Raw genomic sequence first — 12,925 nt, forward strand, 5'->3', positions numbered from 1 at the left:
GAAGCCTAAACACACAGCGTACTATTCAAACAGGCCATGCGACGGACAGAAGTAGTCATAAGCAAGTTATGTAAATCATCTCAACAAATAGCAATGACATATTTAGTCCTCACCATCATATGTGTGCTGTTGTCATGCTCTGCACCAAGAGGCCATTAAAGAAAATTCTTGGAGAGTTTCCACTCTGCTGTTGCTGAAGTCTTTTATGTCCTTGTGACAAATGCATCAAACACAAGAAGCGACTAAGAGTCATTGGAAAATAATGGTGGAATTTAAGTCCACACATTTCAAGTCACATATTAGTGATACTAAAAAAAGAAAGTCTCTGGTTAATTGGGACAGAACCTAACCACTGTTAGGAGTGTATTGTCAATCTACCATGTCAAGGAGCATGGCTCCCTGGAACAGGGGGGAGAAGTTCTTCTAGAAAGGCAGACACAGAAGGGCAGGGGTGAAGAGAACAGGAATAGAGAGATAAGCACAGAAACCGCAAATCTCAAATTTGGAGGTCATCTTGTCTACCCTCTACCTGAATCCCAGGAATCCCTTCTCTCTTCTCCTTTTAGAATATAATATAAAATAAAACATAATGATTATTACTATTTAATGAGCAGTTCACTAAGTGCAAGATACTATGCTGGGTACTTTTCATGTATTTTCTCATTTAATCTTTAGAACGATCCTATGAGATCAGTGATTATAGCCTTTATTTTACAGATGAGCGGCATATGCTGCTAGAGAAACACAAATCTTCTTTGTCACTCATTCATTCAGCAAACATGTACCAGGTACTAAATATACCAAAAAACAATCACCTTCAGTGACAGGGAACTCAGTGCCCTAAAAGGCAAACTACTGGATTTTTGGACAACTCGAATTTTTAGAAAGTTCTTCCTTCTATTGATCTGAAATATATCTGTGGGTAACTAAGCAACAGGTCACTGTTGCTTAGTGACCTAAAGGCAAACTACTGGATTTTTGGACAACTCGAATTTTTAGAAAGTTCTTCCTTAACTGATCTGAAATATATCTGTGGGTAACTAAGCAACAGGTCACTGTGGTGTCCTCATGTCCCTTAGAACAAAATAAGAGGAAAAGATGAATGTAAAAAGTTTATAGGGGACAACCAACATTTTCTGTTTTTGATTTCAGCTCAGTGCAGTTTCTGTGCTTTGCAATTTGTGTGGCTTTCATGTAAACCTTTATTCTTTGGAGATAACAGATGGTTAAATCCTATTAACCCAGAAGGAGTGATGTAGTCTTCCTTCCAAATGGTTTTGAAAAGCCCTTGATACTTTGGAGGCCCTGTCAGAGGACAATAAATTTGCCACCCACATAAAAGTGAGTCTATGTGATGCCAGCACAGAAATATCAAGAATAGTTATGTACCACCGGGGAGTCCACGGATACTGAGACAATGAGGAGGACACATTTTAGAGCATCCCTCGTATGTCCCCTCTTGGTAGCATCTTACAAAATGGCCTTTTAAGTAGTCAGAATCCTAGCAGACCCTATTTCTCCACTTTAAGTGAGGAATTCAAATCTAAAAAGGAGACACTGCAAGCCAGGAAGCCAGGAATCACTGCTCCAGGAAAACCCACTGTTTATTTACATCGCAGAATCCTGCTGCCCACAGTTCTGCAAAGGTTCAGGCATTTCAACTGGCAGTTCCCCTCCCCTGGAAGTCCAAGATAAACAAGAAAATCTTTGTTAATCAGGTTCTCCTTTTAAGCCTTTGGGGGCCTTTTGGGAAGTCTGTTTTGCTCAGAGAATCTTTGGTTCTCAAGTTACTACTGTTTCCATCATTATCATATCCAAACTGTAGCATGACCTTAGAAGTCTAGCTGTATCCAATATAACAATTGTTTCCTATAATAATATACAATTTAACATTTATTGAGTGCTTACTATATACCAGGCACTTTATATAAAACCATTTCAGTTATTCCTCGTGACAGTACTGGGTTTGGTAGGTATTCTGTTTTCCAGATGATGAAACTGAGACGAAGAGATATTAAATTGTTTCTTTAGTTTAGTAATCACATGGCGGGACTGGCTCTCTAACCCAGATCTGACTGATTTTACCCATGGTGTCTTTCTTTCCAGAAAATAATACTAGTAATAGCTGACATTGTGCCAGGGACTATTCTAAGCACTTTGTACCTTTCAACTCATTTCAACTTCACAATAAGCCTATTTTACAGCTGAGGTAAAGTGAGGTTAAATAACCCATCCCAGGTCACAAGGCTAGTAGGAGGTGGAGCTGGGTTTTGAACCAAGGGAGTCTGGTGGCTGAGACCGGGCCACTCTTCTAAAGCAGTAGCACCATTCCACCTAGAATTCAATAAGTAAGACTAATATTTCCTAGGGAGGCATTGCCCACTCCACTGCAGTCAACCTGACCTACCCACCTAGGTGTGCAGCCCATCCAGCTTCTGTTATGGGGCCCAGGGGCGTGTGAAGCACACCACGTTAGCATCCCTTTTGCGGAAAAAGGTAAACAAGGAAACTGATGGAAAGGGAGGTTGAGGTGCTTCCCCAGGTTCCCCTAAGCAAGCTAGCAGTTGGATCAAGGTTTTGAACCCTTGGTCTCAACCCACTAAGCTGTTACCTTGCTCTTGAATGGTGAACAGGTGCCTTATCTCTTCAGGATGGGGTGAGACCTGGAGAAGGTCCCAGGGCCCTGGGAACATGCCTGCCCTCATGCAATGGCTCAAGGTCATCAAAGGACACACGATAGTCCATTGAGGGAATTATCATATCCAAAAGACCTACAAGTCCCCCTTCTTCAGTCCAGGGCAGGCTCCTCCTCCCAGCGACTTGGCCCTGCAGCTCACCAGGCTGTGGCCAAGGGTGTTTATCTGCAAGCCTGGAGGAGACCAAGCACCAATCTGCCCTGCAGATAGCACAACTGAAGGCAGAGAGGGCTGCCTGCCAAGTCAGATTACAGCAAATGACAGCAGGACATTTCCCCCAAAGGCCTGCGAAGGACCACATTTTGTGGGACTGTTGTGGGATGAGAGCCTTGAGGAGGGAAAAGGCAGGAGTAACAAGCGGCCGACAGCTCCTAAACCCTGCCTGGGAGGTCGGTGGAGACCAATCTGCCTGGCCTGTTTAATGACACAGTTTAAGCATTTTCCTGCCTCCTGCCTGTTTCCTTTCTCTGCACTGTGAACATTGGTGTTAATTACTTACAATTAATAACGGTAACAAGAACTATCAGGGTCCCTAACAATTGCAATCACATTAGACCCTTTATCTCGGTAAGGTCAGACTATCTCTTCCAAGCAACCCAGATAAATGCCGTAAAGAAGGATGTATATAGATGCTCTATATATGTTACCTCATGTACTTCTCAGGACCACTTTATATTGTAGGGATTATTAGCTCTTGTTTTACTGATGAAGAAACTGAGGCTCAGAGAAGTAATATAAGGAAGATGTAAATGAAAGAGACTGTACATTTTTCAGTCAAGCCTTTTTGCCACTTAACCAAGGGATGGAGTTACTACAGGAAGGGAACCACTGTGGGTCTTTTCATCCCTTTGGACAAAACTCATGTATACATTATCCAAGACACCAACTGCATTCTGGATCACTGTGAATTCCAATCTCTGTAATTTTTTCCCTTTCTTATATCTGGGGGTGTAGGGACTTCCCTGGTGGTGCAGTGGTTAGGAATCCACCTGCCAATGCAGGGGACACGGGTTCAAGCCCTGGCCTGGGAGGATCCCACATGTCGCGGAGCAACTAAGCCTGTGTGCCACAACTACTGAGCCCGTGTGCCACAACTACTGAAGCCAGCGTGCCTAGAGCCCGTGCTCTGCAACAAGAGAAGCCACCACAATAAAAAGCCCACGCACCGCAAGGAAGAGTAGCTCCCACTCGCCGCAACTAGAGAAAGCCCGCCCGCAGCAACGAAGACCCAACGCAGCCAAAAATAAATAAGTAAATAAATAAATTTATATCTGTGGGTGTAGTGTCCTTAGCTTTTTTCCTTTAATAGCCAGGGGCTCTGACATATAGTGATGAAATGATTGCTTTAACCATACATGAACTACTATGCAAAGAACTAACAAACCATGGCCAACAGAGGAAAGGCAATCTTGTCAAGAGGTTTGTGACTTTAAAGACACAATTTTATCCGGAAGCTTCAGGATCTAAGAGATCTTTTTCTCTCTTCTGCTGACAAAACTCGGAATCAAGTGAGCACACTGGTGAGGGACAAGCAGCCGTCACCACCCAAGCACAAGGCTCAGGGGAAAAGGACAGACTCGAAGGTCACTTGAAGAGCAATATAAGCCTCTGAGGAGTAAGAGAAACTGGCAACAAGTGCGGAGCAGAGTCTCGGGGGAGAAGCAACTGTCTGAGACCAAAGTGTTCTCAGCTTGTTTCAATTTATACTTTTGGAGAACTGCCATGCAACTTTGAATTTCTGGGTGGAGGAATATGAGTATTCATAGGAATATGAATATTCCTAACATATTATTCCCTTGCTAACTGAAATCTCAGAAAAATAGCCCATGAAGGAATCCGGAATGAAATGCCTCCCTCCCAGGTTGAGTTTTCTCCCCCATTTTTCCAGCTCTTCCCAGCAGGGACCTGGGTTTGGAGATGGCTTCTTTTCCCCTAACAACAGAACTGAGGGCAGTGTGGCTATTGGGTTGTCAAGAACAGAAGTAGCAACAGGCTGTGTGGTCAGGATTAGGAAAGCAAAAATGGATCCTAGAGGTAAAATTACTTAAAAAAGAAAGGTCCTGGCAGAACAATCTCCTTGGTATATTTGCTAAGAAAAGAAAGAGAGGAAAAAAATGGAAGAGTTCCAAAAAATTACAAATCAGACCTGAATTTATATTCTTGTAAACACTGAGGAAATAATCTTTACTTTAACCAAAGGTCAGCAGGCAGGCACTCAGGGTCTGAATGTAAACAATTTTAATCCAGACTGCAAAGTGGTTTTAAAAAGAACAAAGAACAAAGAAAATAGTAGACTTTTTTAGAGTAGAAAGAGGGAGGAACACTGGAGCGCAGGGCTGCTGAGTAAGGGCAACAGAGCTTACCTGTTGGAGGAACAGACTTTCAGGAGAAAAAAAAATTGAGGTCATCTCACAGGTTTAGATGGAAATTGCCTCTGGTGAACGCAGAAGGTAAGACAAAATAAGGCAAATACGGCAACTCTGAATTCAGCCCCCTCCCAACATGGGCTGAACAGGTCTGCATCTTTGAGTTAAGTTTCAAAAAAAGTCCCCACTCCACTTCAGGGTTTAAAAAAATAATAATTAGTTAAACTTCCCAGACAAGCAGAGGCAGGATTAATGATTAAGAGAAACAAAAAGGATTAAATATCTGGACTGGGAGAAAGTTCCTGTGCCACCAGAATGTCAACGGCATCTCTTTTCCTTTCAAAAAGGGCTTCTCCCTCTGGGTTAAACACCTAGGGCTAAACCATTCAGCTTATGTTTTTCATTCAAATTCCTCCTTCAGATCCTTCCGGGGCCAGTGGTCTAAATGCCCGGAGAGAAAAATGGAAGGTTTCAGCTCACCTTTTCGAGTGCTGCCTGGGGCTCTCAAAGCAGCAGCAACTCTGCAGCTCTCTCGCCTTGTGGGTTAATCCAGCAGCTCCTCTGGCCACCTGAGCAGGACTGGCCTCCACCGGTCGGTCATACAGGTGCCTTGAGGAAGGAGGAGGGCACTGGTCGGTGGAGACCAGGAAATGTGTGACATCATGGGAGCCTTGACAGATAAAACATTGCTGGGACCTTAGCTATTGAAACAGTCAGGTCCCGCCCACCTGTCATTTACCTGAATACCTGGGAGCAGGTAGGTGGTGTCTCTGCGTGGGCAAATGAATCAGAGCAATTTGCCCTATGGAATTTACTTTCTTTCCTGAGCACAGCGCGTGCCCAGCCCCGTGGGCAGATCTGAATTTATACGCCTGGTTGCTTCCTCAGTCCCCTCCTCCCACCCCCTCCTAATAGTTGCCTACAAAAGAGTTAAAAAGAAAGTTTATTTACTTTTCTTCATTTTAAAAACTTTATCTTTTAAAATTGAAGTATAAAAAAAAAAAAATTGAAGTATAGTTGATTTACAATATTATATTAGTTTCAGGTGTATGACCTGAATATTGAATCAGGTGTAGTGATTCAATATTTTTATAGATTATATTCCATTTAAAGTTATTATAAAATAATGGCTATACTTCCCTGTGCTGTACAATATATCTTTTTTGCTTATTTATTTTATACATAGTATTAGTTTGTACCTCTTAATCCCCTACCCCTATCTTGCCTCTCCCCACTTCCCTCTCCCCACCAGTAGCCACTAGTTTGTTCTCTATGAGTCTGTTCTGTTTTGTTATGTATATACAGAAACTGACTGTTTTATCTTTTGGATTCCACATATAAGTGATAACATAGGATCTTTAAACATAAAACAGACAGTCATTTAATGAGCATAAGAAGGAAGTGTGTGAAGATTGACTGCTTGGAATATATCTGAGATTTACCCCCAAATCGCCTTTCTTAATGGCATCCATTTGGATCCCAAGTGCGGGAGGTGACATTTCAAATTCATTAAAAAAAAAAAAATCTAAATATGATGCTTGTTAGCAGTTTCAGAGTCAAGTTTTCAAACACTTTTCCCCCACCCCCTCCCTCCACAGCATTTCATTCCATATTCAGGAGGGGGGGAGGGGGGGAGGGGGGAGGGGAGGGGGAGGGGAGGGGAGGGGGGAGGGGAGGGAAGGGGAGGGGAGGGGGGAGGGGAGGGAAGGGGAGGGGAGGGGGGAGGGGAGGGAAGGGGGAGGGGAGGGAAGGGGAGGGGAGGGGGGAGGGGGAGGGGAGGGGAGGGGGAGGGGAGGGGAGGGGAAGGGGAGGGGAGAGGGGAGGGGAGGGGAGGGGAGGGGAGAGGGGAGGGGAGGGGAGGGAGGGGGAGGGGAGGGGAGGGGGAGGGGGAGGGGAGGGGAGGGGGAGGGGAGGGGAGGGGAAGGGGAGGGGAGAGGGGAGGGGGAGGGGAGGGAGGGGAGAGGGGAGGGGAGGGGAGGGGAGGGGGAGGGGAGGGGAGGGGGAGGGGGAGGGGAGGGGAGGGGGAGGGGAGGGGAGGGGAAGGGGAGGGAGAGGGGAGGGGAGGGGAGGGGGAGGGGAGAGGGGAGGGGAGGGGAGGGGAGGGGGGAGGGGGAGGTGAGGGGGAGGGGGAGGTGAGGGGGAGGGGGAGGTGAGGGGGAGGGGGAGGTGAGGGGGAGGGGGAGGTGAGGGGGAGGGGGAGGGGAGGTGAGGGGGACGGGGAGGGGAGGGGGAGGGGAGGGGGAGGGGGAGGGGAGGGGGAGGGGGAGGGGAGGGGGAGGGGGCGGGGAGGGGAGGGGGAGGGGGAGGGGAGGGGGAGGGGAGGGGGAGGGGGAGGGGAGGGGGAGGGGAGGGGGAGGGCGAGGGGAGGGGAGGGGAGGGGGAGGGGAGGGGAGGGGGAGGGCGAGGGGAGGGGAGGGGAGGGGGAGGGGAGGGGAGGGGAGGGGAGGGGGAGGGGGAGGGGAGGGGAGAGGGAGGGGGAGGGGAGGGGGAGGGGAGGGGAGGGGGAGGGGAGGGGAGGGGGAGGGGAGGGGGAGGGGAGGGGAGGGGGAGGGGGAGGGGAGGGGAGGGGGAGGGGGAGGGGGAGGGGAGGGGGAGGGGGAGGGAGGAATGGAGAAGGGGAGGGGAGGAAGGTGTTGATTCCATTCTCTTGGCCTCCACATTGACTGGGTGCTGCCAGTCATTCGATACCTTGTAAAACAACCAGGGAAGGAAGGAGGAGAAATTCTAGTCAAGGGCTGGGGTGCAGGGCGGGCTCTGGATACTTCACTTGCAAAAGAGCTGGCTTCTCTCCCCAGCCGTCCCAGAGTGCTCTAGACTACCTGCCCCACCTGGGAAAGGGTGCACTTAGTAGAGAGCTGAAGCTTAAAAAAAAAACCCAAACAAACAAAAAACCATTCACGTTTTTATCCAATAGAAACTATGGTAGGTTTGGCTACTACTTTATTATTAACAACGACAACAAAATAAGACTAAGGCAGCAAAACCTTCTACTCGCTGGTGTTTCCGGAATAAGTACCGGCCCGCCAGCAGGAGGGCCAGCCCAGCCGCCAGCCTGGTGAATCATCCAGAAGGCCTGCCTACAGTTGCCTTCCGTGTGTGTCAATCATCTTTGAAGGGCGCCAGGCCCCACCGGGGAGGGGGAGAAAATCACAGACTTAGGGAGGGTAGACGGGGAACACGGATTCTGGGTAAAAGAATTTGCAGGAAGTGACAGCGCAGAAAGCGTTTTCTAAAGCCGTCGAGGCTATGGGGCTTCACTTGCTGTATTCAGATACACAGCCTTCTGTTCCTGTGGTTTGATGAATAAAAATTGAGAACAGAAGCTGAACCATGAGTGGAGCTTACTCCCAGAAACGGTGTGTAAAAGGAAAGGAAAAAGTAGATGTATCTCACACAGTAAGCCCCTCGACTTGGTACTCCTGGATTTAGAATAATCTTTAAAGACTAAAAAAATCAATATGGGCTTCATTATTCCATTAGGGCCGTTGCATTATTTATGGAAATGCTATTTCTAAAGTACTGGTGAAAAGATATACACAATAATCATAAGAAACAAACACTGAGTAAGTGCTTAGCTGGTGCTACTTAAGTGTTGTAAGCACTTTGTACCACAATCCTATAAGTTAGGCACTATTACTATTTGCATAGACACTGGAAAACCGAGGCATAGAGACGCTGAACACTCGCTGAAAGCCAGCACAGCCAGCAAATGGCAGGGCCAGAGCAGTTTAACCCACTGGGAAAAAATGGGGAAAGGTTCTGATTTCATGCTCCCTGGACAACTTCCTGGACACTAATCAAATTTCTTACCCATCCTGTATTCAGAAGGAAGTGTCTTGTAGAAGTAGCCCTGGGAAGCGTAGTTTCTGGGAAGGACTGTCTCCGATTGCAAATGAATTACTAATCTGGTTTATACATTGAGTATGTAAATATAGAACATATATACATACGGATACATTTATACATATATTTATGAGAAAACATGCCAGGAAATCCATCATCCCTGGGTGCATCCTCAAAATCATCTTTTTGGGGTCTGTCAAACCAACCCCAAGAAGGGAAGGTCAACTTGAGGGGCCCCTCAAGAATGATCGGTTGTAACTCTCTATGACATCATTTATGGTTATTTCTCTCTAAAACTTAACAGTCTATCCCTTTAAAATCTGCAAATGTTATCAGAAGGGTCATAAGAGCATAGAACTGCATACAACTGGATTATATGGACAACATAAAATTAAGTTCCAATACAACCACTACCAAGTTAGATGGTTTAGACCAGGCTTGGCAAATACTAGACACACACCGCTCCGTTCCCTCCTCCCATATCATTCTCACTGTCATTGCTAGAAGGCCATGGTGCCCTTGAGCTCAGAGGTAACCTTGGAATCTTCAAGACCCAAGTCCAAGCACAGCAGCAATTTCTATCCTTGGTTTGAGAGTAAATGGGAGGGATAATCAGGAAAGGAAAAGATTGGTGTTGGCTGGTGTCATTAGGCAAGATTTCATGGAGAATGGAACATGAATCAAACCTTTTAGGATTTGGAGAGATAGCTAAGAAGGGCACAGAAATCCAGGCAGGACAGCAAGTGGAGGCAGGGATGATCCCAACTTGTGTGTGTCGGGGAGGAAGGTATGAGAGGGGAATGAGGGAAAGGACAAGACAATGAAAAGTGCACCTTGCTGGGGTAAAGAGGAGCCATCCTATGCTTGGTTTGGATGGGTAAGGTGGGCCAGGTGATAAACAGCCTCAAGAGCTGACCCTTCACGTCTTCACATTACTGCTGGCTACTTCTCTCATGACGATTAAACAGCGAAAGGAAGAAAGAAAGACAGAAAGAGGGAGAAAGAAAGACAGGAAGGAAGAAAGGAAAAGAAAGGAGGGAGGGAAGGAAGGAAGGGAAGAAGAAAGAGAAAGAAATTCAGCATCTAGGGCATGGGTCATTTATTAAGAGCAACAGTATTTTTGGTGTTGAGCTAAACTTCTACGATATGCCATTTCGGCTACCATATGATCATCTCACTCTTTAGAAGCAAGCCTCCTTTGCCATCAACATATCCTGTAAACTTTGTTCTTTGGAGAGACAGGTGGAACACATTAGAAAGCTCTCTGAACTCAAGGTTGGGCCTGTCCTAGTTAGCCAGCCAGCTCACTTGGGCTTTTTGATTAGTCTGAATTCTTTTATGTATCTTGACAGGGAAATCTATGGGGGGAAAGGAGGTCTGTTTTCAAAGCTCTTTCCTTCTAGATCACTACAATGAAGGTTGGCATTCTCAAGGATTCTTCCCGGCAATGAACTATTGCTAAGACCGTACCTCAAGATTCGTCAGAACTACTTTAGCCCCTCTTTGCTTCCTTTTTCTTCCCCCACAGCATATTTGTAGAGTTGTCTAAGATGACTGAATGCCACAGCAAAAGTGAACATATTCCATCTGACTGTAATAAAAGGCATCTCTTTAGCTGAAAGTATTTAGCATTATGAGATGGAATTGCTGTACATATTGCATCATGTTGGCCTCAGTTTCTTTTTTGAACTAGCTTAGCTCCAAATCTTTTATTGGATAATTACAAGTACTTAGCAAGTTACAAGTAAGCAGAACCCAGAAGGCCAATTATGGAAAATAATAGTGATAATCACAGATATCAGCTGATGGGATAGATGCCGTCTGGTTCTGTGTATGTGGAAGAGATTGCATTTCTCTCACAAACTCACAGCCCATGTGTTATCTGGCTTGCAGATGAGCTTCTAGGATACTTGATGGATGTACAGTTTGGGAGCACTCTCTGGGTTGTGTGCTTTTGGCGGGAGAGGGAGTACATTGGTCACTGGAGGTGGCACACATTTTGTGACCGTTTCCTACACAGACCTGCGGCCAGCACGGCACACTCTTCTTTAGTAGAAAAAAAAAAAAGAAGACATCATTATTGCTCTCTCTGTAAATGTCACAAGGCCTATATTCCACAAATGTGAATATCTATGTTCTTATGACTCCATCCTTGCATAAACCAGGTGGGTTATTCAATTTTTTTGCTGATGGTTGTTGCTATTTTGAAGGTTTTCGTATCTTTCTTTCTTGGTTCCATCATATATAGCTACTATAACTGACCCAATACCATGTGCCAAAGGTGTAAAATGTCTCCTCTCCTTTTGAACTTTGGCCTCATCCTGGGGGCTTCCATGTCCTTGTAGACAACCCCTCTACATCCTTGACCTTGTCAACTCTAAGGACATTTATCACTACTCCTCTTAAGCTGCCCATTTTCGGGGCCACCCCTTGGATCTTCTTATCATGCAAAAATCTTCAATTTCAAGAAAAAAATCTGAGAATGCTGCTCTCTCCTATATTCTTTTAGCCATTCAGATTTTCCACTCCCCTACCCAAATTTTACCTTCCTCTTTGAATTGATTGTGATCCCTGGTTCTTGACTCCTAGAGGCTGCCCAAGAATATTGTTCCCTACTGTTTTCACTTCAAGCCTGTCTGGTCCAGATCCCACTTCCTTGCCTACATCCTCAACTTCCTAATGGCCTGGCAGAACCAGGGTGCCAGCCTTCTCTCTTCCTATAAGCACGATGGTTGGTGCCACTATATCTGTACACTCTGCAATGCCAGCCACGCTAGTCAAGTCTCCTCGGCAATCCTGGTCTGTGACTCTTCTCTGCAGCCATCCCACCTTCAGTTCATTTGCCTTGCCTGGCACACTAGGCTTTTCATGACCTGGCCCCTGCCTGCCAATCATACCTCATCAACACCTCCACATCCTTTCCACCCACAGAATACCACCCACGCCCCAGCCCCCATGCCCTGGTAACACTGTGTTAGAGGGACTGCCCCCCCACACCCCCATTTCCACAGGAGAGTGGTTTCCAAAGCAAACTCAGACCATGCTTCGCCCTTCACTCATTCTACCCCTGCAAGTCCATCACTGGAAAAATGGAAAAAACCACAGGCGAGCTTGGCTTCTCTCCTCCCCTTTCTGTCTTGGGAGTGAGCCCGAGTTTTCCTCTGCTGCTGCCCGTGCTGAGGCTTCCCCAGGCAGGCTTCTGTTTGAGAAGCTGCCGTGCCCAGATCTGCGCAGGCCGGGTGTCTTCAAGCTCTGTTTTTCCTTGTTCCAGGCCTCGTTCTCCAATTTAGCTATTACCATTTGAAGGGCGATATTTTGGCCCCCATAATTACTCTTTTGAATTTTTCTCCAATTATTCCAAACTTAGGAGAGTCACTGTTTGTTGGGGTCCCCTTGGATATCCCAAAAAACCTGAGTGTGGTTCCCATAACAACACAGGGTCTCTCACTGCTAGGCTCTTACCCATGCAGCACCATCCTAACAGTTCTTTCTCATTTACCATCGCCTGGATTGATGTTATGCGCTTGTATATATTCTCTTACAGAATCCTAGCAGAAACCCCACGAGCTAGCTCTGCTTAGCAGATGAAGAAGCTGAGTCTCTGAGTGGTAAAGTAACTTGTCCAACATGCCCAGCAGGTTACAGGCAAACCTGACACTCAGGTATTTCTCCTCCTTCAGCTTGGGTAACTCCTTCTCCCTCTTCGTGTCTCAGCACAGATGCCACCTCCTGTATAGAATCTCCTCTGGCTTTCCAAGCCGACATCCGCGCCTGCGCTGTGCTCTCCTCACGCCCTACTCCAGCAGTTATTGTCCTGATTGTAATTTTTTACAGACAATCCGCACTCTAGACACTCAGCTAGTGAACACAACTTTTCATAGACCTTCAGGACGTAGCCCGGTGCCTGGAAGGAACACAGCCCAGTGCCTTCAATAAATATTAGTTAAAAGAACTAAAGATGACTATAAAACAAGGGAAGGAATGAGGGAAGGGAGGGAATGAGGGAAGGGAGGGAATTCC

At 46.5% G+C, this 12,925-nt stretch overlaps 1 protein-coding gene across 6 annotated transcripts in view; it reads right to left on the reverse strand.

The window, feature by feature from the left end:
- The window catches only part of LNX1 (ligand of numb-protein X 1), a 226,975-nt gene that overhangs the window by 142,504 nt on the left and 71,546 nt on the right, over window positions 1-12,925 (reverse strand). The window contains exon 1 of one of the 6 annotated variants that reach the window (XM_061192267.1): window positions 5,543-5,818. The exons of 4 other annotated variants lie outside the window; for them this stretch is intronic. The gene's annotated coding sequence lies outside the window, so the exon portion shown is untranslated. Of the gene's footprint in view, window positions 1-5,059; window positions 5,230-5,542; window positions 5,819-12,925 lie in introns of those variants that run through there. One more of the 6 variants, XM_061192271.1, reaches the window with a different exon arrangement.

Source organism: Eubalaena glacialis, chromosome 5 (genome assembly GCF_028564815.1).
Source record: "Eubalaena glacialis isolate mEubGla1 chromosome 5, mEubGla1.1.hap2.+ XY, whole genome shotgun sequence".
NCBI classification, from domain to species: Eukaryota; Metazoa; Chordata; class Mammalia; order Artiodactyla; family Balaenidae; genus Eubalaena; species Eubalaena glacialis.